A 21,706-nucleotide genomic window follows, 5' to 3' on the forward strand; every position below is an offset into this window, starting at 1 on the left:
AGTTATATTTTCTTTTAAAATAGACTTCATTATAAAACTGTGCTCTCTCAAAATATGCAGGTTAAGAAATTTATACTAAATAACTGTTTTAGATCAATAAGGAAGAATTTTCGTATTATTGTTAAATAATATCTTTGGCGACAAATTTTTAAAGTGACTATAGTTTGGAGATATTTATACAATAATAGATGTAGTTGGCAAAAGTAATAGTTAAAATGAAGTGAGTTTCTAGTAAAGGTTAATTTAGTTCATTCAAATTTCAAAATTCAAATTTTTAGGTCTAAATCAAACTTACATAGCAAGCAACAATATTTGCTTAAACAATGGATTAAATGTCAACATAGTTTTTTAAAGTGGTGGAATTTAATTAGATTCAAAACGGTGAAACTATATTTAAAAAATTGTAAAAAATTAAGATTAGGAAAAAGTTATAAAAAAATATTTGTATTTGAATTGTAATTGAAAGAAAAAAAATTAAATAAGTAATCGAGATAAAATCTTGCTGAAATCGAGGTTTTACTCTAACATAAAAAGTTTTTCGAGTTAGCAAATCAATTTAAAAAAAAATTTAACAAACTTTATTTGATTATAGAGAAACTTTAAATTTATTTTTAAATGAATAATTACTTTAAATGAATAATTAATTTAAATGAATTACTTTTATATGACTGCATAGTAAAATTTTATAAATTTAAATACTTTGGTTATTATTAGTTCTCAAAAAAATCAAATCAAAATATTAAACAATTCAAGATATAGTTTGAAAAGTACATGTTAAATAAAATGATAAAGCCATTTTGAAAGTAAATAAAGCCGTTTTAAAGTTTAAAAAAATATTTTTTTTAGTTTTTCTAAGAAACGAGAAAAAGAATAGGAGAACGAGAAAAAGACTAATTAGAGATGTTGAGTGAGTTGGCACCCGCGAGTTGCAATCCCCATTTTCTTCGACAGTGGTCAGTCAATTAGTTTCGGGTTACATGATTTAAGGTCTCATTTTTTTTTATGTATCTTAAATCAAGTGATTATATGGTGAGCAAATTTTGTTAAGGGCATAACAAATTGGAAACATCAGTAAATGCTTAAATAATTTGTAATATATGAATCTCAAACATGCTATGTCGCAACTACAGCGAGAGAAAAAAGAAACGAATAAGGTCAAGCAAAATAAAAAGTATGTAATTCCACTCACTTATAATTGTCAATTAAAACGACATAAATGAAGAAATTAGAACATTAAATTTGAAAGAAGAGTAAAATTCGATTACTTTTTGAAATAAATAAATATCAATTAGCAATTTGAACATAATCATAAAATCTTGATTGGAAATGTCACAAAGAGCGCACTATGTTTCAGATGATCATACATTTAATTCATTGAGCATAAAATATGTGAACCAAAAATATGTTGAACAAAATTATCTTAACCATACAGTCTAAGAAAAAAAAATTTAGTTAAACAAGATATTTAAAGAAAATTATATGTTTAAATTGAGAAAAAAGAACCTTAATTTAAGAAAATTACTTAAAAAAATTTCACATAAAATAACTCTAAACTGCTATATAAAAAAAGGAAATAAAAGTTTAAGAAAATTAAAAGATTAGAATTATATAAAAGAGTAAATTGTTACGTTACACAAAGTGTACATGCGACATTATTATTATCAGAATAATGCAGTTCTGCATAAAATTTTAAGATAAAGTCATTTAAATCGGCGTCTGATTTTTTTAACCGTTTTACAATTGTTATTTAAAGGGGCAAATTACATTAAATATACTATTATGAATGACGGTTTAAGAGATTCATTAAATGATTTAGAAATTAACTTTCAGCTTCATGCACAAATTGGTGAATGAAAAAATTGTATTTAAAATGCATCCATCCGTTTGGTAAGCGAAAATATTAAATTACAGTTNCCGGACTAATTAAAGGACGCGATGGAAAAGTCCGCACTTGTACTTTACGATCTGATGGCAAGGAAATATCCCGACCCGTTCAACTGATCATTCCTCTTGAGGTTGATCAGGGTGGGGAGGATGTTCCAGACGCAACTGCGTGAACGCAGATGCGGTGATTATTTATTATATTATTTATTATATTATTTCTTACATTATTCTTTTGTTGGCAACATGTATATATTCTTTGTGTACTTTTGTGATAGTAAAAGAGTTTGTTCCTTTTGATATTTGTTTTAGTGTTGATTGTAATTAGGAAACATTTACGTTTACAACCAACACACAGTCTAAGAAAAAAAAATTTAGTTAGACAAGATATTTAAAGAAAATTATATGTTTAAATTGAGAAAAAAGAACCTTAATTTAAGAAAATTACTTAAAAAAATTTCACATAAAATAACTCTAAACTGCTATATAAAAAAAGGAAATAAAAGTTTAAGAAAATTAAAAGATTAGAATTATATAAAAGAGTAAATTGTTACGTTACACAAAGTGTACATGCGACATTATTATTATCAGAATAATGCAGTTCTGCATAAAATTTTAAGATAAAGTCATTTAAATCGGCGTCTGATTTTTTTAACCGTTTTACAATTGTTATTTAAAGGGGCAAATTACATTAAATATACTATTATGAATGACGGTTTAAGAGATTCATTAAATGATTTAGAAATTAACTTTCAGCTTCATGCACAAATTGGTGAATGAAAAAATTGTATTTAAAATGCATCCATCCGTTTGGTAAGCGAAAATATTAAATTACAGTTGTGAACTCACCAAATTTATTGCAACAATATACTTTTAATTTTAAAATTACTAATTTAATTTTAAATTGCTAATTGAATTTAAAATTACTAATTAAATTTGAAATTACTAATTTAATTTTAAATTACTAATTTAATTTTAAAATTACTAATTTAATTTTAAATTACTAATTTATTTTTAAAATTACTAATTTAATATAATTAATAATTTAATATACTTTAATTTTTTCAAAAAATGATTACTCGGAAAAATGATTTATGTTCACTTAATAGTATCATAAGGGAAATATTTGGACGTGGGAAGCGGAGGCACAAGTTTTCTTTTTAATACATATATTTTTAGTTGAATAATTTTGAACTGTTATAATGGGTAGAGAAAAGAAAAGCATTTATTGCAACTAATTCTGCAAAGCTCCACTGATAATTTTAATTAAGAGATCAAGGTGGAGTAACGGACTATGTCTTTAATAAAAGCATCTTTTTTTTAAAAAAAAAAGAAGAAAAAAAGGAATTTGCGCTTTGATAGAAACTATTTCTCCATGTCTATTTTCACCGTGTAACAATTGTCTAAATTTAGTAATCCTAAAAATGCAACAGATGGCGCACCAATCGTTATTTTCATGAAATAACCGTTCTTCCTTTTAATTTTAAGGAAATCAACAATTCGGAAGAAATCAACAGAAGTCGGAGGAATCAACAATTTTTTCATTAAACGGAAACATTTTTATAGCATTTTTTCAGGATGATAATTTTTCGTGATAAATGAAATACATAAAAAAGGATAAAAAGAATTTAATAACTCCAAGATTAATTTAGAATTTTAAGAAGAAAGGTCAAGTTATTTATTATTTTCAAACATAAAAGTTCATACATCAAATGATAGTTATTCTGTGATAAGTTTTTTATTTACTTCGGAAATAAAAAGAAACTATTCATTTCTATTAATTTCTGTACATAAAACTTTGACTAATTTTCTGAAACACCTTTAACGGTGACAACGGCAATAACAAGTTTTAATAAAAAGAGATTTTGGTATTATTTTTTTCTAAATTTTTTTCTATCATTCTATAACTTTTCAGCACTACAGATAAAGTTAAATAAATGAAAGTATTTTTTGTTTCCTCCTAATAAAAGATATATACCCCAATTATAAAAAACAAAGGTGCACAAAAATAATATGTTTCTCTTAAGTACTGCATTACTTTCATTTAATCAACACGGAAGCATTTTCCTTTTTTTATGGCACGTGCTTAAAATCAAAGTACAAATAGCAGAGAGAGAAAGAAAGTAATAATAATCAGTCAAAAATCTGAAGCAAACAAAGATGTCTATGTATTTTTTTTTTTAGATATACTCACCGAAAAAAATATACTTCTGAATAAGGCAAAAGCTGAAGTAACAGGAACATTAAATGTAAATCGATTGCCCTTCAGTTTTATGTTCATTATTGTATTATACTCGAAAGTTTATTAAGATTTTTAGGCCTACATTAGTATTTCCTTCTCCAAATGATTGATAGAACTATAATGTTCACGATTTCCCCTTCTGTCCTAAAACTTGCATTATTATGCTAAAACGGAACTAATTATCGTTTTTTTTATTATTTTTTTTAGATATTTGTGAGGTAGTGATTTTGAAGTGGCTTCTTAAAATATAAACTGTTAAGTACATTTAAAAAAAGTGTCTACGAAATTTTGCAGTTAAATATGATAAAAATAAATACCTGGATCAGTTTTCGAAATTTGATTTTGAATAAAAAATATTACTAATTGAATACTTTCGTAGTTTTTTAAATCATAACTCTATACAAACGCAATTCAATTTTTGGCCTTTCAATCAATTGAAATTTTTCTACTATTCTTTAAATTAATTAGGAGCATTAACGTTCACCAAGAGCTAAAAATGTTTTGTAGGAACTATAATTCCTTTATTCAGTTTTTTACATACTTTAGCTGCAGAAAAAAAAAATCGCATTTCTAGACGATGTTCATTTACAAAAGATCAGTAATTTCTTTGAGTGCAAAGAAAAAAAACACAGTTCGATTGAACCAACATCGATATTTTTTGATGGTGTTTCTTTTTTAGATTTTAAAATTCTTTAACACAAAAGTAAATTATTTTTTGATGTTATTTTGAAATAATAATAATGAACCTTACTTTCGATGGCTTTTACTTAAATCTTCACGAATTCTTATTTTTATTATTTTTTTTTAAAACGAAAATTTTTAGGCTATTTTTAAGAAGAAAAACATATTTAAACATGTGGAAATTGAACTTAAAAACCTCATGATTGAAAAAAAAAAAAAAAAAAAAAAAAAAAAAAAAAAAAAAAAAAAAAAATAANAACAGATTCCCTTTGTGGGGCAAGTTGCTAACACTTTTTTTCTTCTTTGTTCAAAAAACATTTTTTTTTCGTTTCTTTTCTTTCGTACTTCTTTTTTTCTTTCTCTTGCAAATGACAATGACCGTCTTCCTAAGGACAGAGCCGTCGTAAAGGTGGGACAAGCGGGACGTTTTTGATCAAGGCCCCTCGTTAGTTTTTATTAAAAGTGATCTTTTTAATCATTGGAAGAATTTCAATTTTTCCTATAAATATATTTTTAGTGTTGTAAGGAAAGCAATTTTACTTTTTCTTTAACATATTTGATCATAAAACGACTAAAGGTAACAAATTTTAATCAATAGGTTTGAGAAATTACGTACTCGTAAATATGCGGTAACACGAGCATATTATGGGGGTTGAACAAAAATATATAAGCGATGTAAACTATGTAAAATACATTACCCTACAATAATGGAAGAGACACTTTCAGTTTTTAAAATTTTTTTTAAACATTTTTTTTTAAATTTCCCAAAAATAAGGATTATTTTGTGACTTTGCAAGTATTTAGTTCATGTGATTTTTTATACTTAGCAATATGGTTTCAAATGTTTGAGGGGGCCAACTGTAAATTACGAAAGTAAGAAAGTATTTTTTAACACCTTATGGCAAAAAATCAAGGAGTAGGCTTTTAACGTGCATTAATTACTTTAATTGTTTAAACTGCGCAAGCGCGGAAAAAATTTAAAAAATATTTTTCATAATTTTATAGTCAATTGTATATGGCAATTAATAAAGTCTTATTGGACTATGTTGAAAAATTAAAAAGTTTCAAGCAATTAATTAAGTAGTTTTTCTACTTTTTTAAAAGAAAGCTCAAAATGATAAGGGGTTTTCCTCAAATATCATTTTGTGTTTACAAAACAAGATTTATTAGAAAAGACAGGGCCAACACCTTCTTAAAGTATGATATATTTCAAACATTTTCTTTCCTTATACAATCACATTTTGATGTCCGGTTATTATAGGGCAGTGTAATATGCAATTACAAAATAAAATTTGTGGAAAACCCCTGATCATTTTGAGTTTTATTTTGAAAAGTACGAAAACTACTCATAAAATTACTTAAAACTTTTTTAATTTCTTAGATATTCAAATCAGATTTTTTTCTTTAGGTGCTCAATACGATTCACTATAAAATTAAACATTTTTTAAAAATTTTTTTCCTTGCATGCGCATTATAAAAGAATTAATTTAAATACCCATATCTTGCACAGTTTCTTAATTTTTAAAAAAAATTTAGGCACTAATTTTGTTATTAATTTTGAATTTCTCCAAAAAATTTTGTTTAATTTCATTGAATATTTTTTAAAGTTATAGCAAAAAAAAATTTTTTTTTCAATATAAAAAAATGACCGTATCTCCATAAATAATTAAGCTAAGTTAAAAAAATCTTATGCAGTTTCTGTAAATAACAATCAAAGTATTCGATACAAGTTACAAGTTTTTCGCATGGTTTTCTGGCACAGGGTGTACAAAAATACTTGTTTTCTTTTGTAATTTATAGTCATTCCCTCAAAACTTTGAGAGCTTTAAATTTTATTACTAAGTATGAAAAATTGCATAAACTAAACACCTCTATAGTTATAAAGTAATTTTTTAAGCAATTCTTGAAAATTTTAAAAATAATGCAAAAAGCTGAAACTGTCTCTTCCATTATTGGATAACTTTGTAAACGATTTTTAGTTTAGCTGCAAATATTACGGAAGTTTTTATATGGCAAAACTGTTCTCACGATATGAAAAATCATGCTTGAAGCATTTAGAAATGGCGTACTTCTTACCCATGGAAAATTTGCATCGTCCAAAATAAGCGGGGATCGTTTAAGAGCTTTTTTTTATAATACCATTATACTTTTAAAATTATTCTTATATAAATATCGCAAGCCTGTTGCATGATTTCAAAATTGCTGGTATTAAAGCTGAAAATAAGTTATTAATGTATTCTCCTTATTTTGGTCTATCCGAAATTTACTTGAGTAAAAAGGACACCATTTCTAGAAGCTTCAAGCACGATCTAGGTGGACCGTAAAGTAGTGTAGTTTTGAATATCGTTCAATAATGTATTCATCCTCGTTAGCACCAACCTTTAAATGCCGGATCGAAAATGAATCGAAAAAAAAATGAATTGGTTTTTAAGGCTAACGAATATTTAATGAGCCGAAACGACATTACTTCCCTGTCCCCTTAATAAATTGTGCTTACAGTTTTGCCATGTAAAACCTTTCAACAAATTTGATGCTAAAAAAAATATATACTTAAGAGTTAATGTAGAAGTGTTTCCATATTTCTGTCCAACCCCTATATTTTCTCTATAGAGAAAATAAAAAATAGGGCAGATCAGCTCAGTCCTAAATTCTCCAGGAAAAAATCATGTAAATTTATGCACTTATAAATTTGGTTGATTGCTGTATGTTTGTCTGTTTTAAGATTTTATAAAATTTACTTAAATTATTGTTTAAACAAATGAAAGTCGATTTAGATTAGTCTGAAAAAATCTGCCTTGTCAGGAAATTACACAAAAACAAAGATATTTATCAAAAATTTAAAAACATACAAATGTTTAACAGCAGAGTAACTTTCAAAAAACGATTTTTTGCAGTGTTTTTTATATCGTATTTTAAAATCGGCGTTGAACAGCCGACACAATTCTGAGTTCACGACTATCAATATTCAACAACGTGGCCTTGTATTTTTGATCTCAACTCGAAAAACAAGAATACTTCTGGATCAAGCATTGGGACAAACTAGACTTCGCGGAGGACTTTTTGATGGAACTAACCAGCATTTGAGTTACATGAAGAGGAAAACCACGAGAACTTCCCAAAGCTAGATCGATTGCAAGGTGATTCTAACCTGTGATCGGTCTACCACAGAGGCATCATCAGGATGGTGGTTGGTGCGAGCCCAGAGCCGAATTTGTATCAACCAGCCATCATTGGGATTCGAATCTGGGGCACCTTATTGGGAGACAGGCGCTTTATCCCCTGAGCCACGGCGGTTCTGTTTTTCTGATTTATATTGATATAATTTTATCCGCAAAATTAAATAGAAAAACTAAAATCTTTCAAGATCTGATGAGATAGCGGTCTTGAATTTTTCTTTTACAATTCGAAGGTATTTTATAATGTCAAGTAGAGAAAATATCAACCACCAGGTTATTAGTGAAAATTGAGAAAAAAATAATAATTTGAAGTATATTTAGAATACTTTTATTAATATTTGAAACTCAGTGGCGTAGCGAGGGTGGAGCAAGGGGGGGCATCATGCCCCAGGCGCTACTCACAGAGGGGCGCCAAATGGTCAGCAAAACAAAACAAAAATGTTGGATATTTTTTTATTTTTATTATAATTTATTTCTGGAAAATATATTTTAAATTTAGTGCCAGTGAAATATAATAAATGTTAATTCGTAAATAAAAAGGAACACTATCAAACTGTAATAATGTATTCATAATAGAAATGATGCGTCTTTTCTAATGTCAGGGCTGACTCGACCTGTGTCTGTCAGCACTTCCTTATGGCATCTGCGCTGTGTGGTTACATATATTATCTCCAAATATTTGCAGTGTACAAGGTACAAACATCAGTGTACAAAGTGTTTGTATGTTTGTACAGTGTACAAACATTCTTTCTATCAGAACACTATTTATTTTTATTTCTATAAACGCAAAGTAGCTTACGATTAACTTTATCGTTAAAGTATGATCAACTTTAATGATGTTATTGATAAATTTGCTTCATCAAAAGCGGAAAATTTATACATAGTAATTAGTTTTATTAATGTATTATAATCATATTATTAAATATATGTATTTCCTTAGAGATAATAAATATTTACTTTTTTATTGTTTTAAAACTGCGTATTTTTAAAATATTTCTTTATAAATATGTAAAATAAATAATAGGTATCTTTTCAACTAATTCTAGATGATCATATACATTTCAAAATCTAGTCCTATTTTCTCAACTAGATTTTTTGTCTCAAATTTAATGCTTAGCTTGAGCCTATGACTTTATTTATTTTACTTTATTTATTTATTACTTTGCGAGTATATTTTACTTATAATATTAGATGGTTTTCGAATGGGGGGGGGGGCGCTAAAAAGGTATTTTGCCCCGGGCGCGAGTTAAGCTCTCTACGGCACTGTTGAAACTTCAAATTTTAATCTAGCTTCATATGAACTCACTTTTTTTTTTAACTTTAAAATACCTATGGAGAAGAGAATTTGTCCTGGAATGTTTCGCCAGCTTTATAGTATCCTCTTAATAGCATTCAACAATAAATTTTATTAATTATAAATCCGCCATAACAATTGAGAAAATACTTAGACTCTAACACAGTGATTCTCAACCTTTTTTTGGGGGCGCCACACTTTTTACGATTTTGAAATTTGACGGCACACAATGAAAAAAATTAGTTTAAAAGTTGTTTACATACCTATAATACACTGTGTTAAATAATTTGTGATAATAATTTTGAATGTGAAATAAAATAATATGTTCTACAAAAGAACGTTTATTAAGGGATTAATTATTTCTTTCGACTAATTTTTTATTAGTTAGCAGCAGTTATTTATTTATTTTTGCTAGTTATTAATTGTTAGCTTGTTTTCTATAGCTATTAGCTGTTATTTTTTTGTGATTTTTTGTCAACTAGTTTTTTTGCTGATTATTAATTGTTATCTTATTTTTTTGTTAGTTATCCTTTGTTAATTTGTATTGCATAGCTTACTTTAATGATTAGCTTTTATTTCAATTTGAAAGTTAATATTTAGCTTGCTTTCCTTTGTTAATTAAAAATTTTAATAATCATTAAATTTCCTACTTATTTCAACATTTCTTAAAATTGTCAAAACAATTTAAACACTTCCTTCTTATTTTAAGATTGTCTGAGACAAGACAAAGATGTTGACACGGTTAAAGCATGGAAAAATTATAAAATGTGTATATTTATATATATATTATATTTTATGTATATACACTTTTCTTTAATTTAAACTTTACTCGTAATAAAAAAAAAAGCATTATAATTTTTATTGTATCATTTCTAATATTTGACGGCACACTTTTAGAATTTGGCGGCACACAAAAGTGCCGCGGCACAGTGGTTGAGAATCACTGCTCTAACAATTCGATGCGCATTAAAAAATAAGGCTTCCTTTGGAACTGGTGTTGCGTCAGAGCTTGGAGATTACGTAGCAAGGAGTTTAAGAATTAGTCGCCAAAACACGCCGCCAAGCGTTGCATCAGAGTGGTTGCTATGACCACCGCTCCGAAAGGGAAATCATCTTCAGCAGTTACGCATTTCTAACAGTTAGTTTACAGCTATGCTGTAAGCGGGATGTAATGCGTTTCATTTTAAAAGTGATTGATTTGTTTGGAAATTGTTTGTTACGATTCTATTATCTTTGTGTAAAGGATGCAAATAAGTACTATGCTTGCGTTCAAAGTAAATGAATATTGTGTAGATTAGTGTGTTGGAATTCTTCAAAATCAGAGAAATAATCTCCATTATTGTATAAAAGTCCAAATTATCAGAATCTGGAGAATCCGATTTGATAATGAGCAAAAATCCTCAGTAAACAGTTATCGTGAGTACACGTGTTTTTCTTTTCTCTTTTTATTATTTTTTTTAAACATATATAGACTTTTTGTGCTTTTATATTGAGTAAATAAAGTACGAAATTCCCCGTACTTTAGAAATAGATTTATAAAGTGCATTAAATATATTTTTAGGAATCGAATGTTTTGATGTTAGTTAAGTTGTGGATAATATTTGTTATACATTTTGATGAAATTTTTTCGGTATGGAAGATTTTTTTCTTCATGTAACTGTTAAGTTATAATAAATTATATTTTGTTATTTGAAAAAATGTTCAGTAATATATTTAATTTTTTTTTTTTCACTTCACTTTTATGGATCGAAATTATATTTTATGCATGGAAAAACTAGTTTTGAATACGTCTCAAATGTTAATTCTTTTCTTAAGTAAGAGCAGTTTAAGATTTTAAAAAAATGTACTTTTTGCTTAATAGCCTGCATTTGTTTTATTGGAATTTCTCGATTTTTATCATAAATTTAATCAATTACTAAGATAATATTCGCCTATAAATTTTACTTTCTCATTTTATTTTATTTCACAATGTATGATGCTGTATCTGGAAGTTGTAACTTTGTCCTTTTTTTTTTAAAGATTGTTTTCTTTATTTTTTTGATTTATTAAGTTTCTATACACTCTACATTCTACAAAAAACATATTCTACGAAAAATGTTGGAAAATTAGGTACTAAAATTTTTTTCTGTTTGCTTAGAAAGTTCCTTATCTTGTTAGAGCTGCGTTTGTTAGACAACTGTGCGCAGAACTTTTTACAACAAAAACAAGTTTGAATTTTTTTAAAAGCCATTTTATAGTAAATATATGTATATTTTTAAAATAAGGTCTAGAATTACCTTGAAGTTTTTTATTCAAATTTTAACTGGAATGGTATAAATGAAATAAGTTATGCTGATACAATTCAGTCTTGCCTTCAAAATTTGATGAACTAATGTTGAAATTTAAAAATTACTATAAGAGAATAAGTAATACTTTTAACTTATCAAACTATTGGGATAAATTTTATGTGACAAATATTTTATACTTAGTAAATTTATTTATTAGTTTATTTTCTAACTTTAAAATCGGTAGATTAAATGTTCACAATCTTAATAATCGGCAAAATTTTTGCAAGGAATAAATCTAAAAATACAACATATTCTCAGCGAGTACTTTATCAGTCAAGAAAAAAAATTTTGTTCTTAAATTTTATAAAATTTTTAAAATTATGAATAACATTGCACTCTTAATGTTATTGTTATAAATTTTTGGGATTGTATTTCACAATTTAAGTGCGCAACACTTCAAAAAATTTTTGCGTAGCTTTTAGAAGGATGGATGACAAACTATTGCAGTTGACCAGCAGAGCACTTAGATCTATGTGACTTAATCGCAAAAGGAAGGTTTAAAATTTGAAAAAAAGCTTTTGAAAATTCTTATTTTTTATAATCGTTTTCTTGAATTCTTTTTGACCTTCATTGAATTAGCATTTCTGAATAAATTGCGACGTTTCTAAGGTTATTAATAATTTTACAGTTACAGTAATTTCTTCATCTTTTGGAAATTTAGTATTTTGCCTTTTCTCTTTTTTTTTTGATGGAAGATGTCTGCAGTTTTCCCATAACTGAAATTTGAAAATTCTTAATTTTTATAATAGTTTTCTTGAATTGGTTATCTTACTGAACTACATTATATTAGCATTTTTGGATAAATTGCGGCGTTTCTAGGGTTATTAATAATTGTACAATAATAGTAATTTCTTCATTTTTTGGAAATTTATTATTTTGCCTTTTCATTATTACGATTAAGACTAAACTTGGTGTTACTCAAGGGAAAAAAAACGAGAGCATTTTGAATTGTTATTTTCTCAAATAGATGTTATTTTCTATTGTACAGTTCTCTTAAGATAATCAAACGAATATATATATTTGTTACTTAATCGAATAATATATTTGTTTCATAATGTAATAAAATTCGCAACCAAAATAATTATATTTTTAAATAAAATATAATTTTTGTTCCCTTTAATAATCATTAAACACAATCTTCAGAGAAAACAACACTATAAATTTTTCGATTTCATGAGCAAAACCTTTCTTTTTTAATAAAATACAACATTAAGACACAACAAAGTGTTGCATTGTAATAGTTAGTACAACAGTTCTAAAAAAAAGACAGGGATGTCGCCCTAATCCCTTTAGAGGGTCCCAATCTGACCTTTTAAAATATTTTAAATATTATATTCAAAACTTTAAAACTGGAAAATATTTTTAGTTAAACAGTGGGTCAATTTTAAGATATTTAAATATAATTCTAAAAATATTCTTAGAAAAGAATATCAAACTTATGCATTATGCTTTCTAATCTATTAGCTCTCCTAATTAAATGTATTACAATTTAGCAAAATGTTTTTTTACAATAAAGACATTTTTCTAGAGTACTACTTGTTGACCCACTGTGCCCCATAAAGGGGTACAGTGGGTCAACAAATGGGGTACACTGGGTCAACTAACGAAAAATACAATAAATAATTTTATTTCATTCAATATTGAGTTTTTAAACTTATTTTATTGCCTGACAATATTTAGTATTAAGTTAGACAGTAAAGTAGATCAAAGTTTATAAATGAAAAGTATATTTTCTTGCTCTAATATACACATGCACTACATTGCATAAAAAAATTAAAGAAAAAGGTTTTAATTAGACATACTTTATTTTAAGTGCTATTTAGTTTACAAAACTTTTGGTTGTATAGTTATTTTTAAGACATTAAATCAAAAACTTAATTTATAATAACTAATGAACATTATATGACAGGAAATCTACAGCAAAAGTCAGTTTTGTCATTGTTCTCTTAGTTCCTTGAAATACATTTGGTTTGGGCAACTTTCTCACTATATCTTTACTGTCTGCTGTATAAATGTCTGCCTCATCAACGATAAAGGCATAACCTGGCTGAATTCTTTTCATGTAGTGAACTTCAAATTCATGTTCTTTCTTGCCTACAACTTCAGCAACATAGTGTTTAAAACTGTATTTTTTTTTGCCATGAACTGTTACTAATACAAAATCTCCAATGTCAATATTAAAATCTTCTACTTCTTCAAGTTCCAAATCCTCAAAGTCAGATTCGTTTGAAGATTCTTTCCACTCTTCCTCCTCTTCAGTTGAGCTGTATTGTAATTGCTTGTAAATTTTTGTTTGTTTATTTCTCCCTAGCTTCTTATCATTAAGTCTTTTTCTCTTTTTTAATTTTTCAATTGTTGCATTTTCGATTCTGTTTTTCACTGGTGTATCTGTAAGAACTTCTGATTTTGTAGGTTGTCGCTTTGTTAATTTTTTCTTTTTTGGATCAGCCTTAGGAAAAGGCTTTACTATCTCTGGTGTCATTTCTTGTCCTGCAAAAGTTTCTTGAACTGAAGATTCTGTGGAAGACTTATTCCCTTTTTCCTGTAACACACTTTGTGCTGGAATGTTTTCCAATGAATGTTCTACATCCAACAAATTATCAAATGCCCTCGATGGACCTGGAATTGCAAGATTTTCCAGAGAGGCCTCTACATTAGGCTGGACTAATGTAGCTAGAGAAGTACCTTCTTGAAAAATACGAGGTTGATCTTCAACTGTGACATTTTCCATTGGAACATCTGTAACATTAGAGGCAGTAAAATCTTCATCTTTGTAGATATTTTTATCAAAAGGAAAAATTCCTGTCGATGAAAAACCAGACAGGATATTACTTGTAGAGAATGCAAGGGGATATGACTTCCCAACAAGACCTGCAATTTCATGGATAGTAATGCGATTTCCGGGGTTATTTAACAACCAGGCTCGACAAGCATCATTATAATATTTTTTAAATGGGCCGAAAACTGTTTTGTCAAGCGGTTGTAGCTTGTGGCTACAGTGGGCAGGCAGGGTCAACAAAATTACACCATTGTCTTTTGCCAAATCTATGACTTCAATACTTACATGGCTGTAGTGGTTGTCCATGATTAAAAGTGTTTTATTTTGTAGAGACGACTTCGAAAATTTAATAAAATGTTTCATGACTAATATAAATATAGTTTACCTTGCCAATGTTGGTTTTCCGTTCTCTGTTTCTTACCATTGTGAACTGGAGACAGAAAAACAAAGACAGGATAAATAACAATTGCCTGGTTTATTTCTTACTTAAGTGTAAATATTTATACTAATTTAGTTGACTATACTTAAGATAGCTAATAGGTTTTTGCATTTCCTCAGACTAGCGTCAACAAAATGAATTTCAATAGTTTATTTTAATAAATGTATCACCGATGTATGTATAAATTCTTTTATTTAATAAACTGGTATGCAAATTAAATCAAGGTAATTTAAACATTAAAGTGTAAAAGATTAAAAGAAGGACAATGAATATATAAATGGGGGTACAGTGGGTCGGTGACCCACTGTACCCCATTTCAAGTGACCCAGTGTGCCCCACATGTACCATTTTAGTATATTTCACCTCAAACTCTTGCTCTTTAAAATATTCATTTAAATAAAATATCATACAAAAGGAGATCAGTTAGACTATATAAACATACCACATAACTCATATTTAATTCACAAATTTAAAGTGTAATAACAAAAAGTCTTACTTACTTCAAATTTCCTGCAGAGGATCAGAAAATAAAATGGCTCTTTCTTCCCTCCACAATCAAATTGAGCTGTTTACCTTTTTCCACAGAGTAGAGTTGTTTCGTGTCTATTTTATAAAATTTTTTCATCTGAAAACAATTTACTGAAGTAAAAATATCTTCACTGACCCACTGTACCTCCTGACCCACTGTACCCCCTTCTCCCCTATAGAGTGAATATTTTTAAAGGGTATATTTTTAAAATAATTTTTAGCGGGGTACATTTTAAAACCAAATAACTTAATTTTACAACCCGAAAAGCACAAAAATTAAAGTAAAAAAAGCACTTTTTTACTTATTTACAAATTTAAAAGTGCCGGAAATAATTTCTAAAAAAATTATGAGGCATGATCAAGACTTCTAGATAAAAACCAGATAAAAATTCCAGATAAGAACCAGATAAAAATTTTTGGCTAATAATTTTTCTGTATTGAAGCAGTAGCTTAAAACAGGGCATAATACTGAACAATTTTTAGCCGCAATGGCTAAGTGGTTACGGCGCTGAACTGTCGTTGTGAAAAACTGGGGTTCGATCCCAAATAGTGGCTTGAAGCCCACCCACCCACATATTGGTAGGTACCAGCTTTTCTGGGAAGTAAAGACTGCAGTGTGCTCAGTGGCGCCCACATAACCAAAATTATGCTGTTGGTCCCAAAACTGTGGTGCCTCAACCTCCATGGCCCCTCTTGTCCACAACGGTTTGTTGCGGGAGTGCTTCACTGAATAATTCAGGGAGCTCTGTTCCAACTCTGGAAAACTCGTAAAAGGAGGTAAGCCTCATGAGACCAGTGTTTCTGAACAGACTTAAAAATACGTTAAAAAAACTATACAAAAGGGAGGGCAATAATACGATTTAATAATAATGAATTCTTGGATCGTTTTAATTGCACCGTGGTTCTCCTTTTACTCAAATAGCACCGTTACCATATTGCAACAAAAATACGACAGTCACGGAAACTCATTTCTGAAGTCGCGTGCAACCTCTGGGACGTCGATGCGAACGATTTTTGAAGATTATTATGTCCACCTTTGGGGATGTCACATTTTGACGTCATTCAGATGTCCACATGTGACCACATTGAGACATAAAACTATAGAAGAGACGTCACCAAGCGACAAAAACGTGACATATTCACGTCTCAGCTAAGTCACACGGTGACCCTATTGAGATGTAAGTTTCGTCCCATAGTGATTGTTGAGACTTGAATACGCCACATCTTTGTCACATGGTGATCCAGTTGAAACTTGAATATGTCACATATTTGCGCAAAATTGGTTTCGACCCACCATGACCGTGTTGAGACGTGAATCGGTCACATCTTCGTCACATGGTGAGGATACTGCACAACTAAATGTCTCAATGTGGTCTCATGTTAACGTCTAGGAGACGTCAAAAAAGGGACACTACAAAAGCTGTAATAATGATAAAATAAAAAATAAAAATGTGTCGGAATGTTTTTTTAACGCCTGTCGGATAACCGAAGTGCCGTATAATCGAGCGTTAGACAATCTGGGTTTTACTGCGTTTAAATTTCTTTTAGTGTTGACCCTTCCACCCCAGTAAACCTTTGCTGGCTGTTAAAAATCACCATAAACATGGGGCACCATAGACATGGGGGAGGGCAAACTTCATATACTCATTATTGAACCGGACCCTACCTAAACCTAAATATTTAAACAGTTTCCGGCTTTTCTCTTAAATTATTTCCGTATAAATGTTTTTTTTTCTTTAATGAAGCGGAAACTGGCTTAATAGACACTCGTGTACGATTTAAGCTGAAAAACTATCTCATATTTTGTGTTAAGTATGTAATTAACGTTTAAGTAGGTAACGTTTTGTTTTCATTTTGTTCATCAGCTTCAATGGTATTCCAACACGACCATCCGACCTTTTGTTGTAAGTAAGAAAGGAAATTATAGAATTAATTGGTAGTGAAATCGTCTTTAATAGTCACATTAGGAAATATAAAATATTTGATTTTTAATGTACCAAAGATAAAAACATTCTTGGTATTGCATTGTTTTGTAAAACGTATTGTGCAACTTTTTCAAAACCAGTTAAAGCAAATATTAAAGTTTTTATTCTTAGATCTATGAGATTCTGAGTCCAAATCAGGGGTCTGTTTAGAAGAAATTTGGGTCCGTTAACGGACCTTTCTCAAAATATCTTTTCATAAAAACGGATCCTTAACAAAATATTTTAATTTAAAAACGGACCCTTCACAAAATATTTTAACTTAAAAACGGTTTGTTTATCTTCATTATTATTTTGTTAATCGAATAAACCCTTTCCAGGGCAGAAAACAAGCAAGATGAATGTAAACGAGTTGAGTTCTGTCTTCGGCAGAGGAATCTTCCATTATTCGTCCGAAATTAATATTCTGCGTTCAGCAGTATAGGCTAAAAACCAAATATTTGTATGTTCCATCTCTAATTTAGAAGCAGCAATTGTTGTTTATTTTTTAAAATTTTATTTTTTTAATTATAATTTTACAGTGTTGAGCATAATCTTGTATGTCTTTACAATTTAAAAACTCCTTGAAAAAGTTTTTTTTGCAATAACAGACCCTATTTGCACAAATTCATAAAAGCGGACCCTGGTTGAAAGAATGTGAGTAATTTTTTCACAATTTCACGAAAAACGGACCTTTCACAAAATGTCTGGACAGACCCCTGCAAATAAAATCTAAAATGTATGATTAGGCGATATATCAGTTTTGTCCCGCGTGTTTGTATATCTACTATTTGACAACAAATATTTTATAAACATACATGCCTGAAATGTTTTAGTTCTAAATGTGAATATAAAAATAATTTTAATCATATTCTTAAAAAAAGTTTTTTTGTAAAATTATTATTTCTAATTGTTCTTTTTCTGTGGAATTGCTCAATGTATGCGTATATATTGTAAATCTCAATAATTTATCTTTATCGTTGTAATTTATGTTCAATGAAATTGAACTAAGTGAGCATGTTTTTAAGTAATATATCCAGCTGGACCTTTCATCGATATTAGAGTAATTAAATGTTTCAGAAAAATTGAAAGAAGCTATTATGTTTAGAGCCATTTTACAGCTGCTATGACGACCACATATATTCCTTTTTTGTTTTTTGTAACAGTAATTATTATTATTATTAATAACTTTCTTTTTTTAAACACTCAAGAAATTGTTTTAGATCTATGCTTATGCACGAGTTTGAAGTGTAAATTATAGACTTGGCATTTTGTCCTGAAGAAACTTATTTCTTCCTGAAGAGTGGAAAAAAGTGAAAAAACAAACAAATTAAACAATGTGAAAGAAACTAAAATTAAACAATAAGTATTATAAGAATCACCAAAATTTAAACTAATCACACTTAATACAGTACCAGACAACTAAAAAATTTTCCCTATGACCTTTTCTTTAAAAAAAAAAATATTTTCAAATTATCCCCCCTTGTCCTACTCTGAAATTCGGAACAAGCCGTGCCTAACTTATGCGCCCGAATGTCGCGAAAAGAGCTTAAGACAAGAGAGACAGACGGAGGATTAGAGGACAAGAGATTAGAAGACTATATATAAAAATACCTATTTATAGGAAGAAGAGATACAAGTCCATTCAGACGTTCTTGTTTAGCTCGAGATTAAGACCACGAGTACGGCTCGTGATATTCATGTTTGACCCGAAATGTCGATTTCTAGCCAGACTCGTGATATTCACGTTTGACATGAAATTAAGCAACGAGCCTGACTCGTAATATTCACGTTTGGGCTAAAATTTCGATCACGAGTCAGACTCGTGAAAATCATTTTATTTATATTAAGTTTCAGATTTCGTATTTTTAACAACATATGTTTATAAAAGTTAATGTGCTACTTGTAATTGCAAATTCAATATGAGATTTGAAGTAATATTTACATTTATTAATTTAGAAGCATTAGTTTAGCTTTTATTATATTCCTTTTTTTATATAATACTAAAAAAATAACAATTATATTATTCTTTTAAAAAAAGTATCTTTTCCGTTGGTTGCTTTTTAGTTTTGACTTGTTTGAAAATGATGCATTAAATAGCTTTGAAATTAATAGTGTTATTTAAAATAGATTGTTATTATGAACTGTAGAATTTTTTTTTTTTAAAGTTTCTTCTATTTCTTCCACTTGCGCTGGAAGAAACATTTCTTTTGGAGTGGTTTTTTTCCAATGTAACTGAAGGAACTGACCATCTCTGCTGTTCTGACTCTAATTATGATCATGGATTTTCTGAGCGTGTTTTTTTAGGAAAAAAATCATTACATTTTAACCTTCAAATTTTTTTTGTGTTCTGCACACAACATAGCACAAAAAGAAAATGTAGCTTATTAATTCTATTATTATTTATTATAATTATAATCATACTATTTATTATTAATAATATGGATTATAATTTTAAATATTTTTATAATTCTTAGGAAAAAAAATTATTATGTTTTAATCTACTTTTTTTTGTTCAACACATATTGTTCGACATTCAACACATTTGTGGTCGAACTTCGTCTTGCAATTATCCATGGACGACATGCTTTCCCCGAAATATTTATTCAACCACGAGAAGTTAGCTCTGGAGAGAAAGTTAGGGAAGAGCTTATTTTTTCATAGGTGGAGAAAGTTAAAGTATGCGAAATATGATATTTTTTTAATTATTTTATTTTTTTGGCGAGGATTCCAAATTTGAATTTAATAGGGGTGTTTTTTGTATATTAGTAATTTATACTTTGTTATAAAAAGTCAACTTTTTTCTTTAAAAGAATTATTTAATGCACGTAAGTATAATAATTTGATGGAGTTTTATTATTTTTAAACCAATGAATCTTCAGTCGTTTTTAATTTGAAAAAAAAGAATTAAAATATTTACATTTATTCAATTTGTTTTTATTTTTGTGAAAATTAAAGTGATGTTTGAGTTTTTTACTTAAAAAAAAATCGACTATTATTTAAAACGACTAAATTTTAAATTTTTTAATTAAATAAAAAGTTAATGTTTTGACGTTTTTTAATAATTTAACAATAGTGGTATTAAATGTGGTATTTTTTTGTAGTAATTTTTCTTAAAACTCTTTCAATATGAGTTCGTTTAATAATTTGCTAGGTAGTCAGCATTATTTTTAAACCAATAAATCTTTAGTCGATTTTATTTTGAAAAAATAAGGCAATAATAGTAAATAAATAAAACAAAACTTAAATATATTAAATATAGAATTTGACCATTAGTCAATACAACTTTATTAATTATTTTAAACAAATAAATAAAAGATCTAACGATGTTTCAAAAGCACGTTTTACTCAAGTGAACGTTTCTTCAAGTTTTTTTTTTTAACATTCGTTTTTTATCATTTTTATTTTTAATGAGCGTAATTATAATAATTTGTTATAATTTTATTATTATTTTTAAACTTATAAATCTTAAGTCATTTTTAATTTTTAAAAAAAATTTAAATAATACTTCGGTATTAAGTCAATCCAACTTTATTATGTTAATTGAAAAAAATTAAGCAATGCTATTGATGTTATAGAAGCATTTTTTTTCGAATTAAAATTTTGTTATAGATTTATTCCTTTTATTTATTTCTGATTGATTTAAAGATTTCTGATTGGTAATTTTCGAACATATCTTATATCGCGATACATCGCAATATAGCTATGTCTAACAGACGATATATCACGTTATGAAATGTCTTACATCACCCAGTCCTAGTAATGACTAGTAAACAAATGTTTTAATTCTCCTGTCATCCTGTGTCGCTGTCCATACTTTTTAACATAAGTCAGTTATTCAATAAAAACTGCGTCGTTAAATCCGATCTTGTAATCCACTCATTCAACTGTGTTAGGCTAATAGCTCTGGAGCCATTTCAATGGTTTTTTTCCCCTTTCCCTTCCAGGCTTTCATTTGCGTGTGACATTGAGTTTTAAAAAGACTCATGTTTGAATGCTTTACAGCAGATAAAGAAAGTGAAAAGTTTTCCTTGAATTATAGACACTCTTGATTATTTAATTTCTGATGTATTATATTTTATTTTGGGGCCGTCTACAAATGACGTTACTCTTGGTGATGAAGGTTGTCAAAATTGTGACAGCAAGGAGATGGGAGTAACAAGACGTGTTACATAATTCATTTTGGTTATGTATACGTTTATTTTAAAAAGAGGTAAAAATGTTGTTTTCTTCTTATGCTTTTATCTTGTATCGAAAAACATCGATGGGTGATTTTTCAAAAACTTGACATTTTCAAGAGTCACAAATTCTTGAAAACTAGAAGAACGTAAAAAAAGAAAAATCTGTAAAAATTCATATTTACTCTATAAGGCATTTAACAAAGGAGGCATTACTCTT

General features: G+C 28.2%; 1 protein-coding gene across 1 annotated transcript in view; it reads left to right on the plus strand.

The window, feature by feature from the left end:
* The first annotated feature begins 10,327 nt into the window (after positions 1 to 10,327).
* The window catches only part of LOC107450263 (hypoxia-inducible factor 1-alpha), a 141,631-nt gene continuing 130,252 nt past the window's right edge, over positions 10,328 to 21,706 (plus strand). Inside the window, 1 exon segment of the mRNA XM_043040829.2 lies at positions 10,328 to 10,690. The gene's annotated coding sequence lies outside the window, so the exon portion shown is untranslated.

The sequence above is a fragment of the Parasteatoda tepidariorum genome, chromosome 7 (assembly GCF_043381705.1).
Source record: "Parasteatoda tepidariorum isolate YZ-2023 chromosome 7, CAS_Ptep_4.0, whole genome shotgun sequence".
In the NCBI taxonomy this organism is placed as follows: Eukaryota; Metazoa; Arthropoda; class Arachnida; order Araneae; family Theridiidae; genus Parasteatoda; species Parasteatoda tepidariorum.